Raw genomic sequence first — 14,596 nt, forward strand, 5'->3', positions numbered from 1 at the left:
AGGTTAGATTAGATGACACTATTCTAACCTAACCTAACCAGCCAAACTTCTCGAACGTATATAAGTGTAATAGCAAAGACATTGCGGATTTACCACCTCAATAGGTATTACATCTCAATAGGAGTTTCAAATATGTGTGTTTTCCCCTTCAATTTATATCGTGTGTAATTAAATCCCTACTCTAAAGCGTGTCTCCTTCATTATTTAACACCTACACTTCCTAACAATACGTTGCATAAGTGTAATAGCAAAAAATATAGCTGAGGGCTCGTAACGGACTTTGACCAACTACTTGATTTTCCCAGAAAATCTAATCAATCAGCTTACTGATACTCATTTCAAAAATCTCAATCGGCTTTAAAGCTGCTAACGGTGTCAAAGTTTGACTTTAAGTTTCCGTGTTCAACATGTCTCCATCGACGGGAACTGATTGATGCATCGAAGTTGGAAAGTTATCAAGCCACTGTCAAAACCAGGGAAACTTATACAATATGGTCTTAAAACCAGAAACTTGCTTTTCTGATCAAGTCTCTTTATATTTTAAATACACTCTAGTGCTTATAGAAATCGAATTTTCGGGTAAGTACTTTCTATACCTAACTAAAATTATATTGGTTAAAAAAGTATTTGTAAATTAAGCTATAGCATTTTGCATTCTCACGTTATAATGTTTCATTAAAAATTATCTCATCAAACTACTTAAATAATGGTAAATATTTTTTATTATATCATTTTCTAGCTATTACAATGTTGTGATAAGCATATTACGACAGTAATTAAGTTCGAAGATACCTTAGTTTTACCATTATTACCAAGGACAAGGTGCAGCATTCAATTAAATAAATCCCTGAAAAGGACAGAAAATACAATTTGATCACTCATGAATGAAATCATTATTTTCAAGAAATGTCATAACATATACAGTCAATATACGCAAAAAGGAAAAGATATAATATTATTTCCAATATTTTCATGACACTAGGTTCTTTCTCTTTTTTGTTTGAAGATTCTGAATAATCTTATACTATATAAAGAAGAGCCGACATTTATTTCATAGTGAAGTATATGTAGGTTGGCAATAGTTACGATTTTCTTGTAAAAAATCCAAGAAGTTTCGTGGCCGATGTCTTGACAAGGATATCCGGTCGGATAAAATATAGATTTTCCTCGTTTATCGATTGAGCAGCAAGGCCAGTGAGCGTGTTGGGATTTAGAGAAACGTTCTGCCGTGTTTGCCGTTTGGCGATGAACACTGCAAAGTGCTCTAGTGTTGTGTACATTGATGCTTTGCTTGACATCTATAACATGCTCAATGTTTGTCCGTTTTAGTGTTTTAACAATATTGTGCTTTGATAGTGATTGGATTTTCAGTAATTGGCATTGTAACAAAAGGGGAAAATGCGATTTTGAGTATTTATAGTAATATTAAACTTGGTTTAAGGACATCATTTAAATACACTTTATTGTATGTGTACAACCAATTTATATTTTCATTGGACTCTTTTAACTCTAAATTTAACATACTAAATATCATCTCGGTTGTGATACGTTTGGCTGAATAAGGACTGAATCGTTATTGTGGAGTGAATGGTAAATGTTTACGGTGTAATAGTACATAGGGCCGAAAATGAGGTTTTGCCGGCTCAAGATAGTTTTTAAGTTCGAGACCAAGTCGAGAACTTAAAACGATCGAGAGCTGCATAACCATTTCGGTCCGTGGTACGAACGCTATTTTTCACCACACTATACCCTATCACCACTATTCACAACAATAATAATGCACACTCAACACAACTACAACTTTAAGGTTATGTGAAGAAATAATTTGAGGAATCAGCAAAAATAATAATAATAATTTGCTAGGCAACGGTGACAATATCAAAAAAATTCTATTGCAATGCTATGGATACTGATTGTGTATTTAACATGCATTCGTGTTTTAAGTAAGTGGGCTGCTCATTTTGCGGCCCTAGGGATGTAAAAACCTGCTCGGTTCCCAAATGACAACGACAGCTGGCATGGCCAGCAAAACGTAACTTTCAGCCACCAATTAACGTATGTAAAACAGTTAAAAACATCATAGTGTAGTGAAAGATATTTATGAACATTACTTATGAGTTTTACAACGTAATTCATCTCATCATAAGATAAACCCGGTTTACTGACTTTTGGTAGGTCAATTTATTTTCAAAAACAAAGTTCGTAAATCATGACCAAGAAACTCACCAATAAAACAATAGTAGAGAATTAAGCTAACCAAAAACTATTTAACGATAATAATACAACTTAATTGTGTACCTAAGATTCATATATCTTTTAAAATTAGGGTCACTAATATGTGACCAGTAGGTTTTTTGACTAACAAACTATTTATAATTTTAATTTGTGTTTCATATTCAGAGCTTAGAGTAGTAATCTGGAAGGTTTACTGTTGTAGTCTAACGTCAGATCTGGGTTTAGTACTAATGTACGAATAATATTCCTCCTAAACTGTACATAGTACAATATGCATTATGATTTCCACTCTCCAAAATCATTATCAGGCCAACCTTTTATATTAATTTATATTAGGTTTTCTACAACCATCAATCAAACCAATGTTAACCTTTTTTTTATTAAAGCTTAATCATTTACTACATTACCTACATTGACCAGTACTCCACAGAATACTTCAGCAATGTACACACAAAGCTATAGTTTTTTATAGATAAAACAACGATATCGATAAGCTACTAAATATGTTGGTTGTTATAACAACAAGCTATGTAAACGTGTGTTAAGTGTTCCATTTTCAAGTCCGAGCACTTTAGCTTGCTGGGTTTTATCCCAATGACAATAAAGATTTAGTAAATCTACCATTTGCCGTGGGATTCATTATTTGAAACTTTCTAATAATAATTGATGCAAAATATGAAACAAGAATCACTCCACTGGCAGACCTGCCGTTTGCATGTGATGCACTATGGGCTCGAGAGATGATTGCGCCCTTCTCCACCTACCTTGTGGGGGAATGTTTCTCTTCCTGGCGCCCCTGGGTCCGGGCCCACCGAGGCCAATGATAAGCGACCCTCTTCATAAGGTTTGGATTGTTGTTTGTATAAGGTTATTTGGATGGTTTCCTGATTAAAAACTTTTTAAAACCAATTACGTAGACTGTATGAACGACTGTATGACGTGACTGTAGTTATATTTCCTGTGCACTGACATCAATATTTATTTAAGTTTAATGTTAAGCTCTTATTAAATCGAACCATTATTTATCTGCTATAAATTTCATTTTCATTCATTTTATTGTAGATGTAACATTTATTTTCTATTATTAAAACAAGAATAATACAATCACAAATACTGCCAAGTTTATAAGTTGCCCATTGAATTGGGGTAAGGATGTATTAATCTTCGGATAATCCTGTCGAGTTGTACGATAGCAACATTGGGCTAATTAGAGGGTATACAAGACGTCTGTCCCTCTAGTTTGAGTAGCAGTGATCACAGATCCAGTTGACAAGATGGAAGTGTAAACAGTATTTCCCACTATGTGAGTTCCCAGGGGATGAAACGAGAAACCACTAAGACTAAGGTAATACTGGAAAACTTCACATTCGCCCTAAACTAGTGGCCTCAATTTACATGATCTGGTGGGCTTTGACATCACTGCATATGAAGTATTGCCACTTTCCAGGTCCTGTATCAATAATAGCAATAATAGTCCAAATATAATTGGACGCTACTTTTACTTAACTTAACTTTTACTTTTCATTGAAATTTCATTTAACCTAAACCAATCAACATGTACTCAATCTCGACCAGAATTTGCGATTCAGGCAGAAATAATCCTACATGGATCCATACGGTGTCACTTTTGAGACTTGCCTGCTTTGAGAGAATTGCACAAATAGTTGTCCAAATCCCTATACTGAGGTCTGTTTTCTTAAATTGTATACATTAAACGTAATTAATTATGAAAAGGATTGTTCTACATTCAACTTTCTCAAAACATAGCAAGTAGTTGTCGGTACGTTTCGGGTGTTTATTGCTCGTCTTCTTTTTCTACAAATATCAGGCAGTTTTTGAGAATGCATTCTGAAATTTTTCCTAATATGACACTCTTAGGCGAACTAGATATTTTCTTGTAAAATGAAAACGCAAAGACTTTATCATTCTTGGGCAATAATATATTCCAAGTCGTTGCCAACACAATAACTTAACAACCAATACAACAAGTGTGTTGCTAACACGATGATATCATCAAAACTATTTCAAAGTAAATTATAAGAAAGTATGTTCATAATAGCCTATTTATATAAAAATAATTATTTGAGAATACCTAGTTATTTAAAACTGCAGAATCATGTAGTTGTTTTAATTCCCAAGTACCGGGAGATCGATCCATGGCTCCGGTATAGTTGATTTTGATCGTAAAAGCAATATAAAAGAAACTCAATTCTTACTAACAACTAATTATTTTAGTTCCAAAAACACTTTCAAATTATGACGATGGAAAATTTAACCTGACAATCTGCAACACATTATTTTATTTTACAGTCAATGGTTAAAATTACTCATTTAGGGGATCTATTTTTCCATAGCATTTTAGTATTGCAGATATACTTAAATCAAACTACCACAAACGGTTACCACACTCCGGACTGCTCACCTTTACTACTTCCTTCACCACTTCTTACGTCTTGGACCTGTTTCCCTCCGTTCCCATAGCATTTTAGTATTGCTGATACATTAATGTAACTGCCACAAACTCTTCCAACACTCCGCACTGCCAGCCTTTACTACTTCCTTCACCACTTCCAACGTCGTGGCCATTTTCCCTCTCTTATCATATAATTTAAGTATTGCTGATACATTAATCTAACTGCCACAAACGGTTCCCACACTCCGCACTGCTCGCATTTACTACTTCTTTCACCACTTCCTACGTCATGGAACTGTTTAAGTTTGCCATTTATCAGATGGATCAATGATTATGATTCACTGAGGGATTGTTTAAGATAAATGTTATTTTGTATAACCTTATTTAGCTAAGTAAATCAAATCTGTAAAATACTGTACCTAAGGGAGTACGTTTTATCTATGACTGTACCTTTTAGATCAGTGGTCGACTTTCTCTGTATTATTTTATCAATGGTCATCATCCGAATTTTTTTCTATAAAATATGCTATGATTCAATGTTTTGTTTACATTTACGTCGTTATTTTGAAACCATCACGGCAACCCATAAGGCCAATGTTAAAATTTAAAAACTTTAAGTTTTTTATTTTAATTATATAGACATTATCGAAAATTGAAATTGGTTTCGTCTAAACCATCCAATCATTTGACAAAACAAGGCCAAACAAAACAAGGTATGTTTTGCTAAAATATGTTCAACCGTTATTGAGATTATGTGTTAGAAAGTTTGCGTTGAAGTTGATCCCAAAGAGCTTCGCTTCACTCCGCTCATTAAATACGCATTACTGACACAGCAAAGAAAAATAAAATAAAAAACCATCTACAATTGAAAACAACACGCCAATAGAATCATTTTTAAAGCTGGGTCTTGATCTTAGTTCATCTAATACCATATTCAATTGTTTATTCACCTATATTTGACTAGCTGTACCCGCGGGCTTTGCCCCGTTTATCTTTATAAGTGAGCTCGTTCGCATGGCTCAATCACGTCCTGGTTGAAGTTCGTTCGCTACGCTCACTCACTTTTAGGTTAGCTTCACTTCAGGTTAGCTCGTTCGCTACGCTAACTCGCCTCCAGGTTGAAGTAGGTGGTTCTAAGTGCAAAGTTATCAACATTGACCATCATTATTTAAGCCTCTATTATCTAAAAAGGTTTCCGAAAACCGATTCCAAATAGTTAAAAGGTTATGGGGGGGGGGTGCAAGTTAATTTTCACCACACTTCGATGTTTTTAGCTATTTTACAAACGTTTATTGGATGCCGAATGCTATTTATTGCTGTCAACGTTATTTGGGGGCCGAGTAGGTTTTAACATCCCTATGGCCAAAAATTAGCTGTTCGCTTATATTTTATTAAAGCATTAATTAGCCTAAGTCACCACTGCCTAGCAACTAAATTATTATTTTTGCTGATTCCTAAAATTATTTCTTCACATAACCTTAAAGTTTTAGTTGTGTCGACTGTTAGTGTGCATTTTTATTGTGGTGAATAGTGGTAATAGGGTGTAGTGTGGTGAAAAATAGTGTTCGTACCACGGTTTTGCTGCTCTCGAGCTAAAAACTATCTCGGGCCAGCAAAACCTTATTTTCGGCCAAAGGTACTAATTTCAGTCACCTCATGGTTATTTTGATTTCATACGTTTTAGAGTGCCATTCTCTTATTAGAGGTCCGATTTTAGTTTTCTTTATGTCAATTGTTTAGTTTTTCAAGACCTGTAAAATGATACCAAACTCGACTATACTTGCCATTTGAAAATTTTGAGCTACCCCCTACCACCACTGCTAAGGGAAAAAATTAACCATGATTATTGTAGCCCCACATTTCTAAGAAGGTTGCTGCAAACCAATTTCAAATATCTCAAAAGGTTCGACAGTTAAGGCGGGGGAGATGCAAGTTATTTTTTAAGCCACCCTGTATATACATGTGTTCATTTGCATGATAACTGGCGTAAAAATCACCCGGTTTTAATGCAATTTGTTGGTTCAAACGTGTAAACCTATGTCTATTCAAACGAGTACGCAAACCGTGAAATTTTACGTGAATATCTCGCTTATATGACTATTTTCGTGATCTGCTCGATATTCTGGTGAATTGAGTACCCACATACATTTGTTTTGATAAAACGTTTTTTGTATATTTTTTTTAGTTTTCGGGGTTTTCTGTAATTTTCTGCGGGAAAATAATTTAATTGTTTGAATCAGCATTCAATTTTAACCCTTAATTTGGCAAACAAATCTTTTTTTTAAAACTACTTTTTCCTTGCAATATTTCAATCAAAAGGGTCCAAAGGAACGTCAAAAAAATAATTTTAAAATTCTTATAAGTATATTTCACAATTTTTTCATGTGTGCCATTTTTGGCACTTTGCCAAAGATGCGGAGATTTCTCTAGGAATCTTATGTTGAATTAAATACAACAAGTTTATCTGTATAGCACTTAAAAATAAACTTTAGGGTTTGAATAAGTCGACATTATCACATATTGGATATCAAAATTGTATAACTATAATTATATGTAAGATATAAAAAAATCAATTTCTCCACAAAAGTTATCAATCCCATATAAAATGGTATAAACATCATTATAAAAAATGAACTAAAATGTATACACTTGTAAAACCTAAACAAAACTATGTGATAACAATAGAAAATACATTATTATATAATTTATTGATATTTCAATAGTCATGCCCATCAGGAAAATCGTTTGAAATTTCATTAGAGTATGTCCATCAAGAAACGTCATCTACTTTTGGTGAAACCCCACAAAACAATTGCTATTTTCTTTCAGTTACAGCCTCGCATTGCACTTTGAACACTCTATCGACGATTTTTTATTTTTGCAAAACCTGCATCCACCTCTTGATGTATGCAAAGAAAGGGTAGTGTCCAACACCATGAAAGCGTACATCCTCAACATACATCAGAGCAGCTGGCGTGAGAAGAAGTAAATCCTTGTCTTTTAGAGCTTGTCTTTTACTCCTTTCTTTGGTTAGCGATTCAAAAATCCCATAACTAAAATTCTTTAGTGACATATTGTCTTGCTGGTTTTCAGTTTAATAATTTTCAACGTGGCAGCAATGCGTTATTCCACGATATGTCGATACGGTGAGCAAATATTTGTAAGTACCAAAGTCTTTATCGGAATGCACAATCAACTTTCATATACGAAGTTTCACTTTCAGCAGGAAATAAAACTCTTTTTGGTAGATATTTGTTGCCATGGATGGTCGGGATTTGTTGTAAAGCCAAAGTCTTTTCTAAACAGCCTAGTGAAAAATCTTTCCTCAAAAAACATTTTTATTTTACAATTTGTGGAGATAAGAGACATACATTTACAAATATAAATACCTTTCATTGTTTTATAAACAGTGTGCAGTGTGCCACTTTAGGCGCACTCAATAAACTAAAAAAAAAATAACTGCATCTTTGATAATGTGCCATTTTTGGCACGCCCAAAAATTTTCATTGTTTCCTGGTTCTTTGGCAATGTGCCATTTTTGTCACACTCAAATTGTTTCGTTTATAAAAAAATCAATATTCATATTTAAGCTAATTACTGACCTGGGTTATGTTTTCTCATCTTTAATCTGTGCAAAGCCTAAAATATTGAAATAAGAAGTAATTTACTAACCTTCTACACTAAGCCTCCATACTTTCTTTTCTATATGTTGGTCTAAAGTGATAGTAATTTCCAAATTATCCACTCACTACACCATAATAGCAATAGGCAAAGGACCTTTGGACGCCGTTGGGTTGGAATTAAAAAGTTAACAGGCGAACGTGAAAATTTTTTGAATCCTCGTGTGCCAATAATGGCACGCTGTCAAATTAAGGGTTAAGTAGAATGAAAAAAGAAACCTTTTCAAAAATTAAGTGCAGACCCTAAAACGCATATTTACCAAATTTTTATATTTTTAACATTGGTCTTATGGATTTCAAAGTAGCCATTATAGTTTTACGCAAATTTAAACACAAGAATTGTATTCAATACATCAAAACATTATACACTAAATATTGAGCCATGAGCCTCGAACAATAGCCATGGACATTTTGTAGTTTTAGACGACGTGCGGCCGACGCGGGCGATTTGTTTGCTGATCCAAGCGACGTTCCACAAAGCGACTTAACGAGTGGCAACAACGCTGTTCAAACAATGTTAAATATCACGAATTTGTTATTGATGTTTATTGTAGATTTTTTTTAATTTTTTTACGTGAAATAAGAATGTTAAGGGGTCGTTTCTCGAAAATAAATTGGCTTTACAACTTAATTAGACGAAGCAAACTCGAAAATGAAGATGATGCAGGTACAACCAATAAACTATATTTTTGTAAAAGTAGAGTTTAAAATTAATAATTTTTACTTTAACATGTTTGTTTTATTTAGTCTAAGAATCAAAATAATTTTTCTGCTTATTTTTGGGAATATTTTAATAAATTTATAAAGGAATCCTGCACATCTACAGGAATATATCTTTCTAACAGTGCGTGTAGATTTGCTGAGAAAAAAGGTGTTAAAAACGTGCTTGTCTATTTATTAATGGAAAGTAAATAAAGACACTCCAATCATCATCAGACCGTAACAAATTTCAGCCTTGTGTAACACATGTTCAGTGGTGTAACATTTCGCCTATTGGGTCTGATGATGATTGGAGTGTCCAATCGAAATCGATCACCACTTACCATCTTTTGTATATTTACCGTCTTGTGAGTAACAGTATAAGCGTAAATATATGTTTTAAGTGTTATAAGACGTATCTTTATTTACTTTCCGTAAATTTAATAACACGTACAATGCTGATCAAGAAGTTATTTATTTATTAATATAGGATTCTCTCGACACTCGAATAAATCATAACACATAGCTTCTATAGCATGAAATGAAGACTAGGTCTATGAATTTAAGCACGCAAGCCTTTAAATTGAGCATATACATACAGTACAACTGTATTATCCAGCTTAAAACCAGCATATCTTGGAGTATTCAGAGTGTATGCAGCTCTTAATAAATTTTGTTTTTATTAAGTTACAACATTTTTATATTTTTCTTAGAGTAGACTTATTATTTGAATTCTTTAACTAGCTTATACATCTATCTATATAAATATAAGGCAAAGCCCTCGCTGACTCACTGACTGACTGACTGACTCACTCACTCACTCATCACTAATTCTCTTACTTCCCATTTACCTAGGAGGCTGAAATTTGGTACACTGATTCATTAGGCGGCATTAAATAGGAAAACTAAGCTGTTTTTATTCTGATCGGACTCTCGGGCTCCGCCCCAGTGGCTCTGGAGTTTCCCATGTTAACCTTATTAGCAACTTCTTCAAGGAACACCCTATATTATTTTTTCAGAATTATAAATTAAAATGAATAACAGAGAAAATGTATTAACTAAATATTTATATAATTTACAGGTTATTCACAAGTTTTGCAATAACGTATACTCTTAGATCCATGAACACTTGTTACAACATCTTACTAATGAAGTACCCGTGATGAGATAAGTTGTGAGAAACTAGTACTGCTCTTATATTACAAAATACATTCAAATTAACTCTCCGTTAGCTCCATAAATCAAGTTATGACAACTGAAAAGCCCGTTTTCTCCGTGTCAGTTGCAACAAAGTGTTTGGTGAGTCTAATTAATCATCTCCAAAACAATAACACGAAGCTGCATCCGCTTGGAATTACTAAAAATTATTCATATCTTCTACAAAATAATAATTATTAATTTTCTTCATGTTATTTGCGTTCAGTGGTTTTGGTCTTTGCACTTCTTCAATCGTATGATATGCTTGGTCGATTCAATAAGCAAGATATATAACAGAGGTAAATTATGCATCCAACGACTAGTCTCTGACAGGAAATATATACAGAGTGTCCCGTAAGTAAACAGCCAAACTCCGGGAAATGGTTCTATGGGTCAAAATAAAGAGAAAAACAAGAATAACATTCTTTCCAAAATCGCTTCGTTTGCCAGATATCCACCAATTTGTTTTTTATACATAAATATTTTAATCTTTGATGTTTTTTAACCAAAGATTATGACACTTGGTACCAGCATGTAAACCTCTATATTTGTTATTTTTATAATTATTCTAATTTTAACTAAATATTAGTAATGATGAGGGACATATGTTTTAAAAATAGAATGTTTAATGTGACATTAAAAGTTATTAAAACTAAGGTTACAATTTTTTTCAAGGGTGTTTTTCTTTGTCATAGCTATTTTGAGAGAACGGCTGGGCGTAGAAATTCGGTAGGGGTGTCTAAAGAAAGGTCTTGGTCTGTAGATGAGCCATCAAAAGAGAAACGTGGTAAATTCCCTAGGGGCTCTGCCCCAGTGGCCTTTAAATTCCCACCCCATGTTATTCTTATGGAGGAAAACGGGGTTTTTGACACAGCTAATTTGAGAGAACGGCTGGGTGTAGAAACTTGGTAGGGGTGTCTAAAGAAAGGTATTGGTCTGTAGGTGAGCCCTCAAAAGAGAAACGAGGTAAATTTCCTTGGGACTCTGCCCCAGAGGCCTTTAAAGTTCACTCAGCAATTTTGTTTACATTACGACCATATGGATAATTGTACACTACTTTTAATGAACCAGCTGTTAATATTAAAATTGTATTCAAAGGTCTACTGAAACTGTCAAAATTAAATGTTTACATTATTATTTATGATTTTAAATTGATTCTCCACTGCATGGCAAGTTTTTTATAGTTTCAACAAAATGATGAATTTATGATACGTTTTAAATGTTGTGATCAAAAATATATGCTTTATTGCTCTTAGAAAATTTAAAATTATGAAATAAGTGTGACATATCAATTTTAAAGGAACATAATTATTCCTTATCGGGTTAGCTTAAATATATTGTAAGGTTGGCACTTGCCTTTTTTTGTCTACTTTCAATTACCATTTATTTTTGAATTCAAGAAAGAACACCAGAAATTCATTTATTGGTATAAAAGTTTTCGACAATCGTGTTAAAAATTGTGTCATAAATGAGTACGTTGAGGATGAGAGCTGTGTTCAAGTTTTGGAATAGACTAACTACGGAGTATGTTTCATCTATGGTTTTGGTGAAGTAGGTGAACTAATGTCAATTCAGGTATTTAAAAAAATGTATACAGGGTTTTTACTTTGCTGTACACATGTAACAACGCATCTAAACCTCACTACATACAAAGCATTCGGAAACACAACAGTGTCATCACATCTAATCGCATTTGCATAATTTGTTACCAAGGCTGGACTAGGTTATGGATTTGGTTCCGCAAATGTTCAAGATTTGTGATCAAATTTCCTACAATTATGGTTCCACGAAAATTATTATTCCATCCACGAAATACATGCACAGCTTTATGTTATCGATCTGGCCAAGGCGAAACTATCCCATAAGTTAATGAATTATCAAGTAAGAACAGGATGACATGGGTCGATGTGGCAAGAGAAGGAATTAAAATTGCTTGGATCGAAGTAAGAATCTTACTGCTTTCTAGAGAATCAGATATTTTTATCAAATACAAATAACTGATTTAATATGCTGATAAATTCTGTATTTTTATGACCAAAAATGAAGATTTACTTATAAATCCGGATACAATCTGAATGATTTTCCTAAAGCAAATTGAATTAGTTGTTAGTAATAAATATTGACTCTTTCCGTAACATGATAGACTAATTATATGAACTCATTCTCCCATATAGTGAAAGTGGCTTTGACATGAAACAAACTCATGAACAAACAATTATAAGACTCCTAAAAAACCTTTTGGGCAACCTAAAGCCGATAAAAAGGTAGGAAATATTGTGTTAAACGAATTCCTCAATCACGTTTTTTAGGAAACACAATCGTCATACTTATTATTATGCTTATCCTCCCTTCATTTAACTAAGATTTTAATGACTTCACTCTATCTATCGCAGTTAGCTGAATTTACATAAAACCTCAAGATTAACCATCGATTTCGACGGGGTTCCACTAGTTAAATAATAATTTGGAAACAAAAATTAAGTAAAATTTTTATTTCGATTGAATATTTCCTTTCCTTTGGTTGACTTTTGAAATCGAGGTACCGGTCTAGTCCAAAATGGATGCTGAAGCGAAGGAGTCTATAGTTTTAGTTTAATAATGAAATGGAAAGTTCTCACCAATCTTATATACCGGTACGGTAAGTAATTTGTCTTTAGGATTATGTAATTCTCATTTCTTCAGTTTGGTGTTCAATATTATTTAACTATCACTTTATTTTATAATATAATATAAAATTTCACAATTTAGTTTAGCACAGCTATAATGATTATTGTTGATCTGTTCTTCTTGGAAAAATTTACCACACTGTTCATTGTTGTGAATCATCTCTTCATTCTCTATGGGGCTCACTCACTCAAAACAGGTGCCGAGTCCCATCTACAATCTTCAACCCAGATGCATTGCAGCTCAACTGTAGAAATCGCCTTGGAATAATAATCTTGATAAGCCAATGAATAAATTTTGGTTATAAATTATATATATTTTGAGACAATATTTTGTAATTAATATATTAACACAGGTTTTTGGAATCTTAGCAAATACATTTTTACATTATTTTCATAATATGAACACGAATAAATATTAAAATATAAACAGGATTCAGTTTGGAATTTAATTAATTACTATATTTACAAACACTGGTTTTTGAGTTAATTACAATTTTTATAACTTAAATAACTCAAAAACGGCTATGCTATGAAAACATGCCAAGTACACTTTTTTGCATTCAAAATTCCCTATCAAACGACACCAACTCAAAAAGATCGGATGACGAATAACTGAAATATAATGTTTTGTATTTGTAAGATAAGGCAACATAATAACGTGCACCCTGACTAACTTTGCCTTATCTTACAAATACAAAACATTATATTTCAGTTATTCGTCATCCGATCTTTTTGAGTTGGTGTCGTTTGATAGGGAGTTTTGAATGCAAAAAAGCGTTCTTGACATTTTTTTCATAGAATTAGCCGTTTTTGAGCTATTTAAACTATAAAAATTAAAACTTCCGCCAATTTAAACATTTTTAACCTGACCAACTTTATTTTTTTCTACAACAGGTATTGTGTACCTATGTTAACATGCTGGTACCGGTACCAAGTGTCATAAGCTTTGGTTGAAAAACTTCAAAGATAAAAATATTTATGAATAAAAAACAAAATGAGTTATAGCGGTTATCTGGTAAACGAAGCGATTTTGGAAAAAGTGTTACCTTATTCTTGATTTTCTCTCTATTTTGACCCATAAAACCATATCCCGGAGTTTGGCTGTTTACTTACGGGACACCCTGTATAGGTACATTTAGTTTTACCTTTGACTACTTATTTTTTATTTTCTGTTCAAGCAAAAACCAACATTTACCCCAAGCAGGAAATATCTGCTTCAATAATTTGTTAACAATGCAAGTAGACTTCTCATTCATGAAAAAGTATAGAACCTCCTTCTTCAGAAAGCATACACTCTATCAGTATTAAACTACACAATAACCTATCCCTGTCCCTGTTTTCGGAAGTTTAAATCAAACCATTCAATGTTTAGAAAACTTTGAAAGATGATCTCATTAATTTCTCATGTTACAGCGTCAAGGAGGTTTTTTTCAACCTTTAATAGAGGATGATAAGCTCAATTTGCTTTTGTATTGATGGTAAGCTTATATATATATATTATTGCTATATTGCTATTTGCTATATTGGTAGCTTTGTATATATTATTTGGTGAGTGTAGCCTAAGATGAGCAGTACTTTTTTTCTGACTCAGCTAATGCAATTGTTTTGTCAATTTTTTGCTGAATAAAGTAATTTGAATTTGAATGGAGTTATTTATGTGTACTCAATTACCAATTATACTTTAGCATATGAGGTTGTCATTATTT

The sequence above is a fragment of the Macrosteles quadrilineatus genome, unplaced genomic scaffold (genome assembly GCF_028750875.1).
Source record: "Macrosteles quadrilineatus isolate MER2022 unplaced genomic scaffold, UCM_ALF_1.0 Scaffold_2__2_contigs__length_208266976, whole genome shotgun sequence".
NCBI lineage: Eukaryota > Metazoa > Arthropoda > Insecta > Hemiptera > Cicadellidae > Macrosteles > Macrosteles quadrilineatus.